At 41.5% G+C, this 21,496-nt stretch overlaps 1 protein-coding gene across 6 annotated transcripts in view; it reads right to left on the bottom strand.

The window, feature by feature from the left end:
- SEMA5B (semaphorin 5B) overlaps nucleotides 1–21,496 on the bottom strand; it is a 277,489-nt gene that overhangs the window by 176,078 nt on the left and 79,915 nt on the right. For all 6 annotated transcript variants that reach the window (XM_030487800.1, XM_030487796.1, XM_030487799.1 and 3 more), the window contains exon 3: nucleotides 14,735–14,795. The gene's annotated coding sequence lies outside the window, so the exon portion shown is untranslated. The remainder of the gene's footprint in view (nucleotides 1–14,734; nucleotides 14,796–21,496) is intronic.

The following is a 21,496-nucleotide window of genomic DNA, read 5'->3' as shown; positions in this document are numbered from 1 at the left end:
TCTGTAATTAAAATGAAGTACAAATCTGCCTGAGACAGTCAACAATCTCAGCTGTTTCCGAGATCTGGCTTTCATTAATTTCATTAACATCTTAAATGCATTCTTATTGCTTGTTCATATGCTGAAGAGCAAGCGAAATAACAAGACACCATGAACCAGTTTATCTTTGTCTTCGCAGAGGAGCAGATGTGGTATCAGTCTCAGGGGCATGCAGGCCTTTTGCTTGGAAAATGGCAGCGAAGGGAGTTGTGCAAGTGTGGAAACCTTTGGTGTGAAAAATACATAAATTGAGACTAGCGCTTTCATCAGTGCCTCATGCACTTTGGGGAGCTTCACCAGCACTATCAGTATTAAACAGTGTGACAATCTCAAGTTATAATTTGCCAGTCTAGTTTCAGAGAAACAGTCAAAAAGTCAGAACTCAGATGGAGCTCTCCCAAGTACCTGCACTCTGGGAGGCCAAACCTGGGGATCCTGCAGGAGGCTCATGAAGGGACAAATATCACAGACCACACTCCTGGTCAGTGCTAAGCATTAAACATGCTCTAGTTAGGTGTGTGACCCAGAGTATAATGGCATTTCTGCCCTTTCCTTTAATTCAGATATTTAAGAGCAGGGTGAAAATAGGAACTGAGAGGCTGGTTCCTCATCTCTCTGAAACAAAGTCATAGCAGCCAATGAGATGAATATCCCATGTGCTTCCCACTGCTCTGCAGGTGATATGGCCTCAACCCAGGTGCCAGAACAGGTAGCGTGTGTTCACAGCCCCAGCAACCTTCAGTGGCAAAGTGCTCCCATCCACAAACTTCACCATGGCAGCAGGACAGGCCCAGCAATAGATACCTTGCACTCACCAAAGCCAGATCCACGCTCCAGTGCACAAACCACTGTTGGGGAGGGGGAACAAAGCCACTTTCAACCTATGTTAGGGCATGGAAACACTGGACAAACTTCTAATCAACTTTCGCTTGATCTAAATTCTTCTGCCAGATTGCATCTCTCTTCTGGAGTGAAGCAAGTTACCAGCAGAGCGACTAGAGGGTGCTACAGCACATATGGGCCTTGGACTCTGACTGCCTGGCGTTCAGAAATTCCCGGCATAAATTAACTGTTCAGCTCTGTGATGATGCCGATTTGCTCTGCTTGGCATAAACAGATATTTTGATTCAAGAGAGACAATACTTTCTGGGACCTGTCATCTTCGGGTTTTCAAATACATTGGCATGTTTAATAGCAAAAAAGATGAAAGACAAAAATAGCCTTACACAGACAAAGACCTCCGTGTCACAAATGAAAATTCAGTTTAAGCAAGCCAACTCACATACATTATATTCCACCCATAAAACTTAATATCACCTAAAAATTCCCATCAAATGCAATTTTTTCTCAGTGATTTATTTGTGCAATTCTGAGATGGGGAGAAAGCACACAAAGCATTGGGAGCTGCAGGCTGAAGTAAACAGTGTTGTCAGAATATGCAAAACAAGGGAAGAAAACAAAAAAGAGAGAGAGAAGGAAGGGACAAACATTCTCTGGCTGGAAAGTTATTGAGTGTTTAGAGCCAAAGAGGAGTGGAAAGCTTGGACAGGAATTTCTACATGTAACCTACAGACTCTACCCTATTTCCATTCCAAGCATCTCTCCCATTTAGCTAACAGATGAAAAATCTTTTGGGTAGACGTAGGGTTAGGTTTATGGTTTTAAAGGTCATTGCCTAAAATCGGCACCGCAATGAGCAGAAAGGAGCTTTGCAGTTGGTCAGCTTCAGTGTATCCCACACTTTGAGGAGTGCTGGCAGTGAGGTAATCCCCTAGGAATGTGTGTGCGGTTGGATGGCTGTGAAAAGAGATCGGTCAGCTACCAAAGCTCTGTGCTGAATATTCACGTCACACACACACAATCATTTTTCTTGTTAAGTATTGAGAAGAATGGGAACATTATAAATGCAGTATCTTTTTTGGCTACAAGTTTAGCCAGTTTAAAAAGATCTGTTCCCTCCTTGTTCCTCCACTCCACCAGCTGTGCTCCATCTCCATCCCCAAACCAAAAGTGTACACAGCGATCTTTATAAGATATAAAAAATCAGAGAGAAAATTAAATACAACTGAACTGAAGCTAAAGAGTAAGAAGTTTAAAAGATGAAAATACAGCAAATTGGTATAAACATTTTATGGTCCCTTGTCTATTGAAAAATTACACCTTATTGAACATATAACCCCATGCCACATCCTCGGGTTATTATCCACATCCAGATCCAGATCCATGTCATATTACTCAAAGCAACAAATGTTTTACTCTCTACATGTTGAAGAGTCATTACAGCTACAGCAGATGCTTTGCCAGTGCCAGGTAGCATTGGTAGTGCTGGCTGTTGAAAATACCTTTATTTGCCAGAGGCACTTAGCAATTTGTTGCAGTGAGGACAGAAAAAGAGGGAGGATCAGGCACTGAGGATCAGGCATCCCAGTCCAAAGTCAAGCACATCGTGGAAAGTTTCTCGCTCATTTTGGTGAGTTTTGGATCAAGTCCTAAGCAAGAAAAAATGCAATATAATACCTCCAGTCACTTTTCTGATTATTTGCTAATAAGGGCAGACAGATACACTTTTTTTTCCCTGTCTCAAATGCCCCTACATTGCATGTATCTGTCCACTTCCATATATACTTGCTCGTCCCGTGCTTAGCTCAGTGGGCCCACACTCATGCAGTTTGCCTGCATGGAAGTAAGACAAAGGCACTGCACAGAAGTAATTTTCAAATTAATGATATCTACAAAAGAAGAGAGAATTAGACCAATCTCATCCCTTATTTGAAAAGAATATTTTTTTTTCAGTTTTCTCAAAAAATTGCACATACTTATACCCACAAGACTACATTAAGTTTCTAGGTCACTAGACTCCTGATTATGAGATGATTAGACTCCTGATTATGAGATGATTACCTTGAATGGCACGTTTAAATGCCAATCTCTGATTTCTTGCAGAAAACAACCAGTGCAAACATGCAATTCTTGACCCTCTAGTACTTTAAACTTATTGTTTAACAAAAAGAAAGAAAGAAGGATGGCGACAAGTTGCTAATCCACTTCAGAACTTCTACTATATTTGTGGGTAAGCAAAGTCCAAAAAGCTTTAATGCATGTGCTCGGAGAGCTTAAAACTCATTCAGAACAATCCTCCCAGAAATAAGCAGCAAAAGACTCAAACAGGTGCTCTCTATCAGGGAAAGAATGCAAATTTAGTGCAAATTTATTAGAAATTTTAGCCTTCAGCTTCTAAACATACATATAGAAATGTCCTTACAGCAGTAACGAAGTCCAGAACAAAGTTCTTCAACAATCTATAGTGCACTGGGAAAGGTCCTGGACAGTGTCTGGTGCTGTTTACTTCCAGTTGAGGACTGCCCCACAGTGTACCACCTCCCCCTCAGAAGATACTATCTCTTCACAAATGTTAACTGACCAAGCCTCAAAATCCTACTGTGTTCCATTAACTCCGAGGCCTCCACTTTAACAGTGGGAAAACTGAGATACAGTGCTGTCAAGAGACTTCTCAGGGTCCTTTCACAAATCTGTGACTATAAGGTACAATGCCCTTGTCTGTTGGGGAATTTAACTCCTATATGAGACTATTCGTGAATGCTGTCTCCAAGTACTTCACAACAGGATGTGAACTGCCCACTTCATACAAGGAAGACAACTTCTTCACACCACGTTAATGAAGGTCCTTAACTCGCATAGACAAAAGGTGTTTTCTGGGTTTCTATTGTTACCGCCATGACTACAGCAAAGTCTGCTCATGCTTCAACTTCCTAAATGGCTGCCCCCACTGCAATTTCTGCATATGAGCCATCTCCCACACAAGGTACCCAGGAAGCTGATTTAAAAAATGTTCATATCAAACTACGTTCATCATTTCAAAACTGCCCCAATTACACGTTTGGTAGGAGACAATCAGAGTCTATGGTTAAAAAAAATACACTACTGAAAAGTTATTTTCCATTCAACTATCTTATAAAGTTCATTAATACCTTCTGCTCTTGGTGAAATGATCCCCCATTAACATTTCAATTTATTATTGCTGTTCCATTAATGAGACCACAAAAAATGGAAATGAGGCCTATAAATATGCTAAGAGTTAAAGTCAGGAATCGTAACAGTGTGTGTACTTTATGAGTAATGTTTCGGTACTGCTGGCATTCAAAACAGCATGGAAGGATGGCTCTGCAGCATAAGTATCTGGCTTAACAAACAAAACCCCCAAAGTACAAACAAAAACCCCACCACAATTCCTGAAACTATAGGTTAAAGTATCAGCGGAGTCAATTCAGTCTTAACCCCTGCTGCAGCAGATGGGTAAATTCTGTGCAGTTCACCCTTAAAATGCCTTTGGAGAAGGACTTTCTCGGTGAAGGTCATTGAGACTGTTAAACTTCACACAGCAAATTCTGCAGGAGGAAGGATTTGCCTCCATTTCCTTTGTCATAAAAAACTCTCTCCATGCTCATGTCTATTTACTGCCACCAGACCAAGCACTGGGGGGAATTGATTCTCTGATAGTATCTCAGGTCCTCCAGGAAAAAGGGCAGGCTATAAATAGAGAACTCCAGTCTTGGGAACCACATTGAGATTCATTTGAGAAACATGTTTATTGCCAGGTAGCCTTTCAGGTCCATCAGGCTCCCACAGTTCCTCTGCTGATCTTTTCTCCAACTAACAGTGAATATCCTCCATGGGTCAAGAAACATCCCTATGCTAGTGGCATTACTGCAACTTGCATTTTCAATTATTAATATTCCAGTTCTCATCTTACAAACTTTTCCAGAAAAGGAGGAAAGCAGCAGCTTGTTCCCCTGGGAACAAAACCACAGAATGCAGTACCTTGCTGAGCCATGAAAGGAACAGTATCTTCAGCACAGGGATGTCATATCACGCTAGCAACATTTTTGTTTCTGCATTTAAGTTCTCTCTGGTGATTAAAAATGATCGATCCTACCCTGTTTTCTGTGCATAGCTGATAGCACTCGGCTATGTGTAACCACACTGCTACTAGCACTATCACCTTGCAAGGAACAAACTTATAATTATTAAATTGATTTTATAATTTATTTTCCAGGAAGCTCAGATTTCATGACAGGGATTGGCTTTGCACTGGGGTCCCACTACATCAGCAAGAAGAGAAGACTGCAGTCTGTGCTTCTTTTAAGCATTAACAGAAGAAATGATCTAAATTAGCCAGTTTGCCATGGCAGTAACAGCAAGTTTGAAAAAACCCCAGACACTCTCAGTAAGATGAAATAAAATGAAAACATAAAAAGCAAACCATTTAATGAGAGAACAGGCTATTTCAATAAATCTAGTTATTTGATAAGCAGACTGCCACTGTCAGCCTTTTATCATCTGTGAAAACACATGATGGATCTTCTCTGTTTGCTTACAATTTCAAACCTTTTCCTTCTGATCAACATTAACACTCTGCTCCAGTGCCTCTAACGACATGACTGCTAGCAACCAGTCCAGATTTCACCTTTCAGGAAGAGTCTAAGCACTGACAACCCAGGCATGGCTCAGTGGCACATACATATGGCACACAGACTGGGATGGTTCAAGGCTGTTAAATGTTCTTCCTCTTCTGAGTTCACCTAAAGGGAAGGAAAACGGCCCCTGCCAAGAGTGTGTGTACATAAAGTGGTAACAAACATTTCATTTTAACTGCTCTGAAAGAGAAGTAGTCTGTGTATTCTGCACTGACAGTTCCTACGGCAGCTGCTCAAAAGAGGTGGTTTTGAAGGGTTATTAATTCCCATATTAATGGTCAGCCGCCTCCTCGTTACTGAAATATAGGCTCCCAAGCGTGTTTCAATCTTACTTCCCCACATCTCTTTCAATTCTTCTATTATAAGCAGATAAAAGTCATTATTTGGCTGAAAAGGACCTCAATCCGACACAGGCTCACAATACTTCATCTAGCTCTATGATTCAACTACACAATTTTCCTTCTGTGGAAAAAAACCTTGTTCGAAGAAAAAGAAAAAAGAAAGAAAAGAATTAAAAATGTACAGCAGGTTCCAGGGAAACCACTGAAATGGCTACTGCCTGTGTGCATTGTTTGTGCTAAACCAGTTAGCAGCCACAGGAGGGAAAGATTCAGATATGATTTTTAAACTAGGCTAGTGAAAAACATTTCTCCCTCCATCAGAGCTGATTTGAAAGGATTAATTCTCTGCTACACTTTGAGAGGGCAATGCTGCCAGATGTCATGAATCTAAAAGCACTTTATGCAAAACATAAGACATCATATGAAATCATGTGTACCTTATATACCATGCAGCCTCTTTCCGTCCCGTAGGTTTAACTACTAACCTTAGGATACTACTGGAACAATCCCCTAAAATTTCAGGGAAATTTGACTGCTTGAACTGGAGCAAAGCAGAAATTAGTTGCTCCATCAAGATCAGCTCTTCAGCACTGAAGTTTAACTCATTTATGCTGGTTAAGGATCTAGCTCTACTATCTACAGCTTGAAAGATTCTAAATATGGCTATTTTTATATGTTTTGCCAAATATAAAACATGTAATTGAAACATAGGCAGAGATCATCTCACCCTACTTTATTCACCTGAATGCTGGGCTAGCCTAGGCAGCAAGGCACTTGGTATGTCAGCAGGAAACCAGCACTCCCAAAAGTCTGCTCTTGTCACCTGCGGGAACACGCTTCTGATGAGTACTCTCTGGAGATGCTCATCTCCTTCCTCCACTACACAAACTGGATTATGATAGGTTGTCCTAATCAGCTGTAACAAAATAATCTGATAGTTATGAAAAATCCTGATCCTCCTTCTTTTCTCCCCCACTGTTTTTGTGCCAGTATGAACCCACTGACTTTTGCAAGGTTATTCAAACTCACATCCATCTAGCTATAATACCGTCTCCAAAGTCATGTTCACCTTGACTGAAAGCTGTTGAGGGCACTGAATTCAATTGTCCTAACTTCTTCAGAAAAGGGGCCCGCAAAGCAAGAGACTCACAGATCGTCCTTTACATGAGGTCTTTCATCTTTTTCATCCAAGTTTTGCCTCAACAACAAGCTCTCACAAGCTGGGCCTGACACAAGACAACTCTACCATAAAACAACTGAGAAATATAAATTGCTGTAACAGCCCCTCACCTCAGGATGAATTGCCCTGGATGTGGAGCAAAAGTAGATATTGTTCACACTTCACTGCATCACTTCCAGTGAATTTTGCTGAAGTTTTTGAGAGCTAATAAGCTGCCTGCTTCTCTTTCAGTCTTCAACAGTGTCAAGGCTGTATACAGAGAGACATATGGAAACAGTATCTGATCTAAAGCTAGAAATAAAAGAGCTTATTTCCCCTTATCTGGTGAAGAATCCAGTAAGCCTCTTGGGCACGTAGTTGAAACCACAGTAAGGACACTAAAACCCTTCCCAGAATTGAAGGATCAGGAAGAAAGTAAGAAACAAGAGGAAAATGAGAGTATGCTTGAGAAGAGCCTTAATCAAAAGTGATGCATGGTGTAGGTCTCTTAGCAGACACTCCAGCACTCAGTAGCAGGACTGTTCCTGTTCTTGACTCAACTGGGGCTGTGTTTGCACCTTTGGGCACCTCTCTTCCCCACCTGCAAAATGGTCATAACTCCTTATGAATAAAATTTAGTAAATGTGAGCTAAGCCTTATTAGTAAAAGGAAGCCACATTCTCCATGTCCTCAGATAGGCAATATCCCAGGGAAATCAGTGTGGGATTTCCCAGCCAAAGGGTTAGAGGACAGAGCCCAAAGCTGTGGGACAAAGCCTGCATAAGGAAGAAGAGACTACCAAGAGCTACACCTTTCATGTATCTCCGGAATGGTGCAAAGTAATTTCCAAGTTTATTGTGGCAAAGCAAACCTGAGACATACTGCTCCTTTACAAACAGAGACATTTTATCAGACAACATCAAGACAAGTTTTGCCTTTGTTTTGCCCTTCATAACTAAAGAAGGCATCCCACAAAATAAATAAAATCCCTTCTTCTTTCATTATCTCCAAAGACACTGCTTCCACCAGGAGCCAGCCTCTGCAGCAACTATCATTTTGCTCCAATCTGGTAAATGTCCTCTCCTTCCTTCCCCCTCCTTTTCTCTTTCCCACCTGGGGAATTCAGCTGCTTGCAGAAAAACTTGAAAAGAGGAAAAAAAGGAATAAAAATGTTGGTTTGCATCACCCAGAAATGAGAACTGAAAAAAAGTGAAACTATACGCCTTGCCCCGTGGGTCTGGCACTTGGAGCCAAACCAAGGCCACGAAAACAGAATATTGCTCTTTGTTAACCATAAATAAATAAAAGACTACTTACTCTTGCCTTTTGGGATATGTTTTCTAAGGAGGAAGAAATTCCCTGTGGACTTTATTATGTGTAGACGCGAAGTGTGTCTCGTAGGGAAAAGCAGTTTTTCCCTTAGTGATTTCTTTCCTGCCTTTCTGTCAGTCCTTTATTCATTTTGCAAGTCTCCTTCCCCTCCCTTTTGCAATAAGTGAAGCCACACAAAGGAACATGCAGGTAATTCAGCCACCTAAAACTACACAGCATCTCTTTTCCTATATAAACGAACAGTGTGTGGCCTGGGTTTCATTTGCAACTGTAAATGAAACAGGCCTACAACTGTGTTCATAATCCTCCTTAATTGAATTTCTGTGACAAAACCCAGACAAAATTATTACCCTCAAGTTAACAGTTTGCGTGAAGTAGCCAAGGGTTCTTGGGAAGCATTAAAACAAATGCAGGACAAAACTTGATACCACGAAGCGGTTATTTGGTGCTGGTACCATTTGTTTAATGGGGGAAGGTTTCCCTGGAGGAACAAGGCCATTCTAATATGAGGGACAGGCTAGGAATTCAACAAAGGCCAAGAAAAAGTGAGAATTAAACAAGCAGTGGAAGAGCTTGGATGTAAACAAGCACATGCTGCTCACACCACAGCTACTGGAAGGAGGTGGTGGTGTTGGGCTCTCCTGGCTTTTTGAAAGGGCAGCATCATTCACAACTTGGTGTGGAAAATTGAGAGAGCTTCACAAATCCAGGAGGATTTGTGAAGCAACTGTTCAGCTTATGTCGAAGTTCACACCCCACCACATGGGGTATCTCCTTTAACGCCCTCCATGTAGTAATTTCCTTCAACTAGATCACCAGTTATATGGTAAATACACAGAGCATTAATAATGATGTCAGGCTGCTGGTTAAATATCTAGACTTATTTTTAAAATGTGAGAACCACTACTAAATGGATGCAAAAAGGGCACTGCCCTGCAAGGCACTCCCATTGCTTGCGGAAGAAGAGAATTAAAGCCTTTCCTATTACCAAAATTTAGTGTTTGTTATTCTTTCAGATGATACAGATGTTTTCTTGAATGATTGGGCAAAGCTGGTGTGAAGAGAGATGTCTGTTTGCAACAGCTAATTTTGCATGTCATATGCTGTGTACTTGGACAGACACCCTATTTTATTCCAGAGCACCATGTTTTAGTCATCTCTGTATCAGCTAGTAACTAAAGCAAGCTAGCAAAGTTATTAGGGATCAAAGCAGACTCTTTATGCTTCAGTTTACATAGAGCTGATCAGAGCAGGGAAAACCATGTCATCCCAAGGCAATGCCTGCCTGAGTTACCACCCCACACACTCACAGAAATTAATATCTTCTGCAATTTAAGTAGGAGGCAAGGCTATAAGGGAATAGGGAAAGCTGAGGTAATGGAAAGAGAAATCCTGTAGTTCCTCAGCATGCACCCATGTCTTGTGTGTCACCCAGCCCTCTCCCAGGCAGAGAGTTGTTGGAAATTTAGGGGTAGAGGAGGCTGGTGGGGCCTTATATTAAAATTCCCTCAGATTTCATTATTCAGAATGGAAATAAAATATCACTAGAGTTGATTCAATGAGCAATACAGTTCAGAGACAGGCAGGCAGAGACCAGTCCTCAGTTCCACAGACCTTCGTGCCTGCAAAGATGGTGTGTCCCTATCACCACCCTCATTTGCAAGGTAGAGCTGGCATAGTGGGAGACCTCAGAAGAGTTTCCAGGAAACATTGCCTCTCCCAGGGATGCAGTGGGGTAACAACCAGGTGGTACTGCCTTCCCCAATTTCTCTGCTGCACCCAATGTTTCAGCAGTTGCATTAACACCTGGTTTTGAGAGATTGCTCATTAGCCCTTGAGTCCTGTGCCACTTTAAGTAACCTTTTAAGAACACCTTTTTATAGCTTGTGTGCTCTGTTTTTCCTCAGGCCACAAGTTAAACAAATTGAACAACACCTGGGGCAAAGTGAAACAGAAATAAATAGATGCATATGCACATGCCTACCAAACCCCTACATACACACAAAGGACCAGGGCCAGAGATCAATGTCTTCAGGAAAAGGCATGAGGGGACAAATTCATCACAGTGCTTTGTCACTGGTGGCAAAGGAAAGAAAAAGGAACATTTAAAAGGGTGATGAAATGTTTCAAGAAAAAGCAATATATTTTTATGTACTTGTAAAATCCATTGGCAATGACTTTTCTGGTTAATTGGTTTCATCTTATTAAACTAAAAACCTATTTGTAAAATCCAGACATATTCGAGCGTAAGTCCAATTTCTTCACCAAAAGCCAATACGCCATTTCAAAGAAAAAAATTAAGCAACACAAACCAGTTTGCATTAGTCTAAAAGCACAGCATTTGGTATGGGGAAGAGAAATGGAATAGAGTGCTTGACTTTTCGAAAATGCACTTTGGAAAAATCATGTTACTCATACTCATTTACCTCCAAACTGCAGCTCTCTTCTTCCCTGGCCCTGTGAAAATGGATGAGTATTTTGGCCCAATTATGCAGTGATTTAGAAATCAGCCTTCTGCTATCTTTCCCTGCACTTGTCATGTTGAACTTCTTCCCCCTTATTAGACCACTCTTCTTCTTATTAAATAGTCTCTCTGTCTCACTTGCCAAAGAACTGCCAATGGGCCCCTGATTTTACAGAAGAATAGACCCAGCTTTAGCAATGGGAAAGGGCCTCTAATGTACCATGGACACAGCACAGTGAAGCATGGTAATTTGCCTGTGTTAATGGTGCTACTTCACAATGATCAGGAAAACAAAAATCTTTAATAGCTAAATGACACCCAGCCCTTTTGCAGCCTGTTGAATTCAAAAACACTAGAAGCAAAACTCAATTATGTCCTTTAAGAGATGTGCTAAAAGTAGCTGCACTGTTGGGGTTTTTTTTCCCCAAATTCCTAATCTGTATGGAATCACTAAAATGGGTGACGTAGTGCTGGGAGCAGGACAGAAAAAACAATCCAAGTGTTTCAAAAAAAGTTTTTACAGCTTAAAATCAAGGGGTAAGGGCGGGGGGGGGGGGGAGGAGGGGATGAATGAACGTATATGTAAATGTTTTGGGACATTACTGTACACATACATGATTCTAAAACCCCCAGATATTCTGCTCTGTGGGAGAGATTTTGTGCAAGATACCACTGAAAAGTGGGACTAAAGCATTACTTATTTTCTGCTTTTAGGTGAAAAGAGGAAATCATTATTGTGGGAAGGACGGAGGGGAAGTCTGCATGTGCCATTGCTTATGTCAGAGGATGCTCCAATTCCACAAAGCACTGAGCTCTTAAGTGCTAAATCAACCCCAAGAAATGTTTTCAACTTCAGTTCTCATCAGAAGCTTGTCACTTCTTACAGTTGGGTTCCCCAGGCTGCCTGGCTAGGCAAAACACTGATTGCTTTGGCCAGTCAAAGTCTGGTTGCCTCAAAAAGTTAATCTATCTTCAAATACAGCACATTAAGCTACTCAGTGGGAGAAATTCTGCTCCTAAATATGACAGGCAAAACAGCACTGATTTTGATGACGATATTCAGTGTGCACCAGAAGGAACCAGGGATCATAGGCAATCATATGGTGCATGTTTGGTAATCCTTTGGCACCATTGAAAGGCTGGAAAACAGACCTAGACATCAATTCATGAAAAAAAGATTAACAATATTTACAATATTGCTCATACAAGAAAAGGCTTCTATGACGTTTTCCAAGGGCAGAAGGAGTGATTTGTCAGCCAGTTGCAGTTTCATAGATTTTGTATCCATCTGATTGGCACACTTCAGATATTCCTTGTCCAAAGCTTTCTGGTACAGCTGTGCAAAACAGGAGCAGGACTTGAATTCAAGAGGGCTACAGGAAGGCAGAATTACTGAGAAATTAGGACCAAGCCATTTCAATGCAAGACTTGTCCAGGCATTCTTCAGTTCATGATTTTCAACGTTTAACAAACCTTGAAGTAAGTCTCTATCACAATTAAGTGATAACTTTTGCTGTAGAGTGCTTGGGGTGGGTTTGTTTTTTTGGTGGTTTTTTTTTTTTTTTAGACTATTCATTATAGAGTTCATCAGTTGATTGTCTTATGAAATTATGTGCTTACCACAGGAAAAGTTTGTCAACCCAGGTTGAAAATAAGCACCTGAAGACTCTCTAAATACTTGTTTTCTCAATCTTGAGTAGCACTCAAGGGGAGTACTAAAATCTTCGAGACAAATGCCATACCACATATTAAAAAATCACCCAAATGTTGTATTGTTAAGCCTTTCTCTACTAATGTGCCTGTTTCAGTTAAAAAACATATTCTAAAAATTCCCCAAGATGCATGTTTCAATGGTTGGCTCAACATTTACTTTGCAGAAAATGTAGCTACGGTGCTAGCAATGGGGTTTTCGGAGGGACATAAGAAAAGCAGCATTCTGATGTCCCTTAAAGACCAAGTGATTTACTGTGATTATAAATATTAACATTTTCTGAATGAGTAATTTTGACACCTTTCATGTTGAGTTCTGCGGACCTTGCCAAGCTGAGACCATAATACTTACCAGCAATTTATCAGCAACGCCATGGCTGACTCTTCAGAGAACTGATATCTGAGACCTGTCCAGGCAATTTCCCTCTGAACTCAAGAAGCCAAGGAAAGATTCCCAGCTGTGACCCAGCACAAGTGCTTCTCGAGTGAGGCATTCAATCTACCTCCCAGATCTTGCTCAAAGTGGCTTGGCAGTGTGAAAAAGGCATGTTGCCTTCCAGAGGCTGATGGCAAAATAAACCTTCATCTCTGGGGCAAAATTCACTTCTGAAGCAGAAATGGAAGAGATGTTCTTCCAGACACTGCACATCTCAGATGGGCCAGGGCATGAAAACAAGAGAACTCTCATTGCTAGTAATGAATAGCCATCTCCTCATCCTGCCAAGCCACTGCAGTACCAACCCCTCCTTTGGGGCAGCAGAAGCAGTGGAAGGAAACACAGAGGCAAGGGACAGAGCAGCCCTTTAATGAGGACATGGAGATCTCTGTGCTGCAAAGCCTTGAGCTGTTCAGTGAGCACGTCAAGGGTGGCCTGATGTCATGGCTACTTCCTCCTCTGCCCTTGTCTGAAGCAGCAGCAATGCAAAAAAGGCATGTGAACAGACAGGCAGGAGTACAGTTTCATATTAGTTCCACATAGTACAGTTTCATTTCTGGGTGTCTCTCTTGAGTGTGAACAGCACTGCTCATGTACAGGATTGCTAACACCATTTGGTGTGGTGGAGTTGTACAAGGAACTTGTAATAGCAACTTGAATAACATCCATGATTTCTCTTGTAGATTTACAAGATGAGTGCATAGGTGCAATCATTAGATTCATTAATTCTAAAATAGTGATATCTCTTTTGCTTGCTACTTGCCAGGCAGATATAGTCACCAGGATGTGCAGCTATTAAGTGTAATCCACAGCTCCTATCACCCTTTTTTGTTCTTCACCTTCCTTTTACTGTGCATTTTCCTTGAGCTCTTTCTCTTTTGATCTCCTTGAGAAAAATGGCTTCCTTTATTGATTAAATTACAAATTCCAATGGCGGGTGATTGAGTTATGTGATAATAGCTGACAAAAGCCATCAACTACAATTGAAATAAAAGGAAAAATTAGCACTCTCTTTATTACAAAAGATTCGGATGTTGAGTAGCTGGCTGAATTAAATGGAGATTGAGCAGATCTGAGAGAATTGATTAGGAAAAACAATACAGAATTCAGAAAAGAATCAACAGCTCACTAATTCACCTTAGAAGAAGATGGGAAAAGTTGAGGAAGAGAAGGAAATTGCATCTTTTTCAAGCATTCACAACCAGGAAATACACAAAAGCTTGCCTTTGTGATAAGACTCCTCAGATACCCAACTCTGACACCAAGTTGCCAAAGGCCAACAAATACATGACCATGTGAGCAGCCCCCCACGTTAATTCATTCAGCTCCTAGTAGGCCTTTTTAACTAGTGGTATCACAAGCAAAATAAGGTTCTTGGCCTTTGTTCTGTGTCTGGGAAGCAACTGCATGCCAGCTTTTGGTAATGTATTATTGCATTTTACTCAGTGCTCATCTAAGCTAATGAGGTATTTTTATTTTTGTCTCCTTGTTGCATTTTCTGCAGTACTGACAGATGTCTTGGGCTTTCTTCCTGCAGATTAAGCAACCGTTATTGGAGTTCTTAAATGAATCAAGAAGCTGATAAAGCAAAGTGTCTAAAATGGTATGATCAACTTCAGAACCATGTCATCATCCAGTCACTTCCTTGCAAGCTCATTGCAAGGTAAAGTCTAGCGAAGATGACTTCTAGCAAGGCTCTGAAAAGAGTATAAACATGGCTGTTCAAGAAAGGTTGCAAACATGATAGTATTTACTTACAGCCTCTGCATTACTGAAGTGTCATATAAGAAGTCATGCTCCAGGGAAAATCCTCAGTAACCTGTGGAAACATTAGAAAAAGCGTCTTCAGTGGATATTTCTAACTAAATCTGCTATCCAATGGGAAGGAGAATTTAACATCAAATTTTGATACTATTTTGGAAACAAAACGAAAATGTGAAGATCATCTTATTTAAGTTTAACCACAAAGCAGTGTAAAAATTTTCCCTAATGCTCATCCAAAGGTTGCTTCAAAACTTGCTGCAGTTGCAATCATCTTCTTCATATTTGCTTTCTGCAAAAATCCTAGCCTACAGATTTACTAGCAGCAAATGTTCATAGAAACAATAAATAACACATTCAATCAAACTCAGAAATTGTGCAGCCCTGCCTGAACTTTTCACAATCCTGAAAGCTTCATCCTCACGAAAGAGACAAGGAATTGCTTTTGTCCCAGTTTCCAAGTGGGAGAATTGCACCAGCAAGAAATGTAGGCTGTGAACACACATTCTTCACTGCAGTGCTCTGCCTGGGGACATTCCTGTCCCCACCACCCAGCCTCATCATTCACCCCTGCCAGAGTTCATTGCACCCTCCGTTCTGTCAGCAGAACTATTCACAAATGCAGTCAGATACGTGTTAGTAAAGACCTATTTAAACTGTTCAAGCTAATCCAGGAGCTGCAGCCAGATGAAGATGTGTGAACACAGCCTACACGATTTGCCCCAGGTCTCACAGCAAGCCTGGCAGGGCAGACAGCTAGCATGATAGCTGTGAGCCCACATTCTCCCTCTTTGAAACACCAAGGGCACTGATCCCAAAGCAAAACACAGAATTAACAGATCTGCTGAAGAAACCCATACCTCAAAGGTTATTTTCATTATTTTCACCATTTTGTCTTACCCAAAAACCCCAATTTCACCACAATCTGATGAAAGTAGAGGAAAAAATTATTACAAGTTATAACAAATTTTAGATTTTTTCCTCCTAATGATTTATCCTTTAATTTTGTATTACAGCATCACACCAAAACCTACCCTGTGCCTGAGCACAGTGCAGACACTGGCTGTGGTAGCCCCTGTGCCCTGGAGCTTACCGGCAAGATATCAAGGAGCTAGAAGTGTAGGCAGGAAAAAGACAGAAACAGCAAAAATCAGAGGACGCTTCTGCACAGTGGTTTGTGAGCACAAATCCCACTCAGCCAGTAAGAAATGACTCACCGTGAAGAGATTCTGACCCTGCTACCTATTACGCTCGACAGCCGATCTCACTGAAATCATTTATCTAGTTATTTACATGGCTTCCATTAGAGCAATGGCTGAGCATTCACAAACCAGATGGTTTTTTCCTCACCACACTCCTGAGCAGGAGCACATGCTGTTAACTCTACATCACAGACAAAGAATAGAGATACTAAAAAGGCAAAATGTTTTTTCCAGGGAGACTAAAATCCAGTCCGCCAAAACCCTGTATCATGCCAAAGGGCTCCTGTGGGATAAGGTGCTGCACTCAGGGACCAGCCACCAGACTTTAGCCACAGGCAGACCTCTCACCACCCTGGTAATTCTTCTTTGAACACTGGCTTCTAAATCGTGTTAAATCTGGAAAAGGAAAAGATAAAAAGGGGAAAAGGGAAAGAAGGGAAAAGGAAAAGGAGATAAATAGAGAGAAAAAGGAAAATATAAATGAAAAATAATAAAGAAAAGGTCATAATAAATGTAGCAACATCTGAAAAAAGCAAACTGCAGCAACAGAGGAACCAGTCACCCAGTTTACTGAGAGGACTGAGTAACTGTTTTCTACAAGAAGACTCATTCATCACATTTCCATAACCCTGAAAATGCTCTCACAGTCCCTTCTTTCAACATATTAAGACTAACATGCATATGAACTCTCACATTTCCTTTCTTCTCCTATCAGTCTTCTGTTGTGGAAGAAATCATGGGAAAAGGACAAAGATGTGAAAATTTCTGCAGCTGTTTTGCCAGGGCTGAATCCTGAAGACGGGAAACCCAAGGACAGAGCACACCACAAAAGGACTCAGCCTTGACTGCCAGTTGACTCTTGCTCTTTAAAGTGGTTAAGAGTGGAAACGCTTTTTTGCTGATATCCCAGGAGGCAGTTCAGAGCCCAGCATACCAGGTTGTAAGAAAATAAGACGCATCTGATAGCTCAAACCTCCAGGACAGGTAGTCTTTTCTAAAAAGTAAGCCACTGGTCAGCACAAACTCTCAGGTTTGATCACCAGAAGGACTTTTTGTCTGCAAACTACCTAATTCTCTAAACATAATAGCTCCCTTCTGGCCAGAGAATAGAGGATTCCTGAAACTCACTCTTTGATCTGCAAGAAACTGAGCCTTCTCCTGAAATTACTCCTCAGATGTTTAAATCCCTCTCAGCTTACAGGATAAAACCTTTCCTATCTCTCTATTAGAGCAGCATAGACAGATGGGATAGTCTTCATCTTTCAGAACTCTGGAAGTCCATTTCACATTTGTTTTAACAGGAATGGGATGCTCAGAGATCCTGTTGAGGTAAAAAGAACCAGACCTGTAGATTGTGCTCAGTCCAAGCCAGGAAAATCCCAAGCTTGGTAGTCCCTCCATAGTGCTGTCATCAATTTAAAAAGAAGCAGGATAATGTAAGTAGCATAGTATAATGGTCAAACTTCCACCTCCACACACACCTCCAAATCTGTGCTGTCTTTGCCAAAAGCAGGGAATTCTCAAATTAAAAGAATAAACTGTCCATCCTGAGGCAAAGAGCTTATGGGACTAGCGCAACATCTGGCTCACAACCTCTGCGGAGCAGGAGAAAGCAGGTACCTCCACTCTCCCCAGGGCTATGCTTGCATCTCCACAGCTGCCAGCTGAGCTTTGCTCAACAGGATCTGCTGGCAGGGGCATGACTGCCACCTTGCCACTGACTGCTCCCCCAGCCCTGGGCACGACACATTGCCTTGCTCTGAGCATGCACAAGGAGAGCACAAAAATGCTCACGACCACTTTTGAAAAATCTGCAAGCACTGCAGATAAAAACCCCTGTGACTGCCATAGTGCAGGGGGAGCTGAACCAGAACCACCACAGGATCTAAATGTCTTCTCTTCATTAATGCGTTTTAACCTCTCTTCATCCCCAGTCCAAGGCAGGAAGATGTTATTGCCCTTTTCCAAGCTATAAAAAACCCCAACACAGCAGATGGGTTAGACACCTCGCCCAAGGTCCCTCAGGATATGCACATCTGCACTGCAAACTGATCCCAAAATGCCACAAACCGAATCTACTGCCCTTCTCTCCAGCCCAGCCTAATTCTCTGAATTTCATAATGATTCAAAGCACTATTTAAAGCCCCTACAGCTATGGGTGTGTGCAAGGAATTAAGGCTGAGCCAAAAAGTTTGAATTCAGCAGCTCTGGTCGGGATTCTTCTTGGTAATAGTGAAACAAGAGCTGTGGCGTTTTAACCTGACATGGAAAAGGTGGCGTATGTCATCTGGGTTGTGATGCAAACCCCCAAGAAGATAAAGTAGCAATGCCAGTATTTTCTCCTTCCCAATTAACCTGTCTCCTCAGCAGTCCAGTGGTGGCCACCCACCCCAGCACAGCTTTCCCAAGCCTGCTGCTTGCTTACATAGCAAGGGCTGCTATGAAACAGGTAAAAAAAATAGATACAGAAGAACAGCTACTAAAATCTCGTGCAGTCTCCCAGTGTAAAGGAAGTGAACAGTTACACACTGAAGTGAAGGACAGCCAGGGTAGCTGACAAGGTTCAGAGATACACAGCCATGATTTATTGCTCAAACTATGCTAAGCTCTTTAGGTAAGCTTTATTATTACAGATGGTATTGCTCGCCCTAGATCTGCTGACCAAAACAGGGTTGCTCTCCATAATGCTTTAGAGGCTGCTTACACATTAGAGAACACTTCACCTCTGGACACATGGCACTAATAGATAATAACATAAATGGTCTAATGTTTTAACCTTAACAGGCATTTTCTTGGGTTATTGTAGACAAAAATGAGGTCAGGGGCTGTGGTCATGAGCCTTAAGTTGGAAGAGCCTCAGTCTGGGGTCATCTGAACCACCCTGGCCTTCATAGTACCCTGCGCATAGCTGACACGTAACAGCAAACTACAGGCTGGAGCTGCAAAGGTGAGAGTGGGCTGCACAGTGAGAGATCTACCCCTACACAGCTGCACCCCACAGGCAGCAGTCACCTCCCCCTCCCAGACCCTGTCACAGTCTTTTTGTCTATTAGAAACAGCAACAGAAGCTACATGATTGCTGTGAAAATAATTTCAAAGGCATCAACCCCTAAAAACACACAGGAAATACAATCTGCTTCTATATGAGCCCTTCCACTTCTCTCAGTCATCGGAGGGATGTCCTTCATAAAACATAAGAGCAGACTTCTTGTTAAGACTGCATATCTGTATGGTTCCTTAGATACCAAAGAGAGCCCAAAGGCAGGTCTTGGCATCTCATCCCCTTCGTATAAACTCTTTCAGAAGTTAGAGCTGACTTTGACAAGAACATGATGAGAAGTGGGGAGCTATCTCTACCATTCTGGGGAACATGCCAAACTCTGTATTGACACTCCCCACTCTGTTAAAAACAAACAAAACAAAGCAAAAAAACCCAACAAAAAACAACCCTCCTGTTTGCTACTGATTAGGCAGCCGAATTAAAACTGATGAAGTGATTGGATAGGATCCAAAGCTGTTTATCTACACATAAATCACAGCCATGCTTTACTCAGCCAGTATGGATTTACTGAGCTAGGGGAAAGACCTCTTATTCAGAATGCTGATTATTATAGCAATTAAAATATCAATGAAGCAAACATTTGGGGTAGAAAGCTGTTAGGGGGTCCTGGAGAAATCAGTCCATTAAATATGAATTCAAACAAATTTCTAATTTAAAAAAAAAAAAAAAGTTTTAATAGAGAGTTGGTTTGTTTCTTTTGATTAAGTATATGATGTTAGAAAAATCCAATTCTAAAGGAGGAAAGACACAAATTAACTAGCTGGACATGCCAAAGGAGATTAAAAAGAAAGGCTGATACATATTTCATGATCACAAGGGAATAAAAAAAAAAAATTGAGAGATGTACTGTCAAACCAGACACAGTGTTAATAGCTGAAGTATATGGCAATAAGAACTGCTGTTCCCACAGCTATTAATGTAAACTGAAAATTGGGAGCAGGCTGCAGCAAAAGAAAATAAATCACACACTTTTTTCACTTTGAAAATATGTGTAAAATAAAGCCCTACCCCCAGCATTCACCCTTTGCATCCAAACCCCCCAACAGCAAGACAAGGACTGTCATTTCAGCAAGCTACAACTTCCAGACAAGTGAGACAAGTGACAATTTCTTACTATTAATCATGGCTAATTTATTTATGCAATTTTTCTACTTATCAGAATCACTGGCCTGGAGATTATCTCCCCCTTCCCTTTTGAGTCCTGAGAAACTATTTAACATGGGAAGTGGCTAAGGGGGGCAAAGAGGGGAGAGTGTCATGTAGCCAAGTTACGCATCCCAGCTGGAATTTGGGATGATGTCTTGCAGTTCTGACTCCTTCAGCCAAGTTTCATACAGGAAGCATGAATGAGCCAAGGGTGCAGTGAAATACACTGAAGCCAATAAATAGCACTTGACTCCACTAACACGCTCATGCTACGGATCCCATCATGACACCCTTAGTCACCTTGCAACGTGTTTGTTCACAAGGTAGCCAATGACTTGCACAAGGGAATGGTTCAGGAGCCAAGAGTATCCTCTGATGAAGCCTTACAGATGCGGAGTACGTATGTATGTGGGATGTGCATGCAGATCCCTTGCAGAAGAGGGAAATGCTGCTCATATATAAGGCTTTTATTATGGAAATACTGGCCATGGAAGGTCATGGTGTTACCAGTGAGGTAAATGGCAAATTGGAACATTACAAGCCCTGGGAAGACAACCCCCTCTTGGATAGAGGCTCCTCTCCAAGCCAGGATTGGGTACAGGGGTACCAGAGAGAAGCAGACATCCCATCAGTTCATGCATTTTTCGCCCACACGCAACAATCTGTTCCAGCTGTGCCGCAGAACAGGAATTTGTCACCAAGTGACTGGCAGAAGGGCTTCACTCTAAGACCCTGTTTTTGTCTTCAGTGTTGGATTATTTACCTTTTTTCCCTCAGTTACCCACAGCACACACACAGTGCTGATCCTCTCCTGTCCCACATGCCTCATGCACCAGTCCCCCCCTCACTCAAACAAGAAGGTGGCTTCATATTTAATGAAACCCCCTTAGGTGACCAGGAAAAAGTTTCTAAAATTCTTAGATTAAAATTTTGTAATGCGTGCGTTACAAGTCTGATGGTTATTTTCAAAAGCTATTAGTAGCAAGAATGATTTCACCCAGCATACGAATACCTCCATTTTTGTGCTGGAGTAAGAGATACTATTTGAGGAAAGTAGTTGACAAATTACTTGATAAATTTTGGAGGCATCAAGATAAAGGGCTTTATATAAATGTTGTATGATTTTTTTATGTATATATATAAAACACTTTTACTGGACTGTTGATAAAAGCCTGAGCTACAAAGGAACTCTTTCCCCCAGTTGAGAAAAGGCAAGCTGCTAGACAGATCAGTTCAATCTCTGCCTTTCAAACAACATAAAGCAGTATAACTTTCAGGAGTAACACCTCATCTGTTTTTTTCCAGACTGCCTATCAGGAATCAAGCAGTAAGTAAACATTTGAAAAGTGT

Source organism: Strigops habroptila, chromosome 5 (assembly GCF_004027225.2).
Source record: "Strigops habroptila isolate Jane chromosome 5, bStrHab1.2.pri, whole genome shotgun sequence".
Taxonomy (NCBI): Eukaryota; Metazoa; Chordata; class Aves; order Psittaciformes; family Psittacidae; genus Strigops; species Strigops habroptila.
This window is presented reverse-complemented; position numbering and strand designations above follow the sequence as displayed.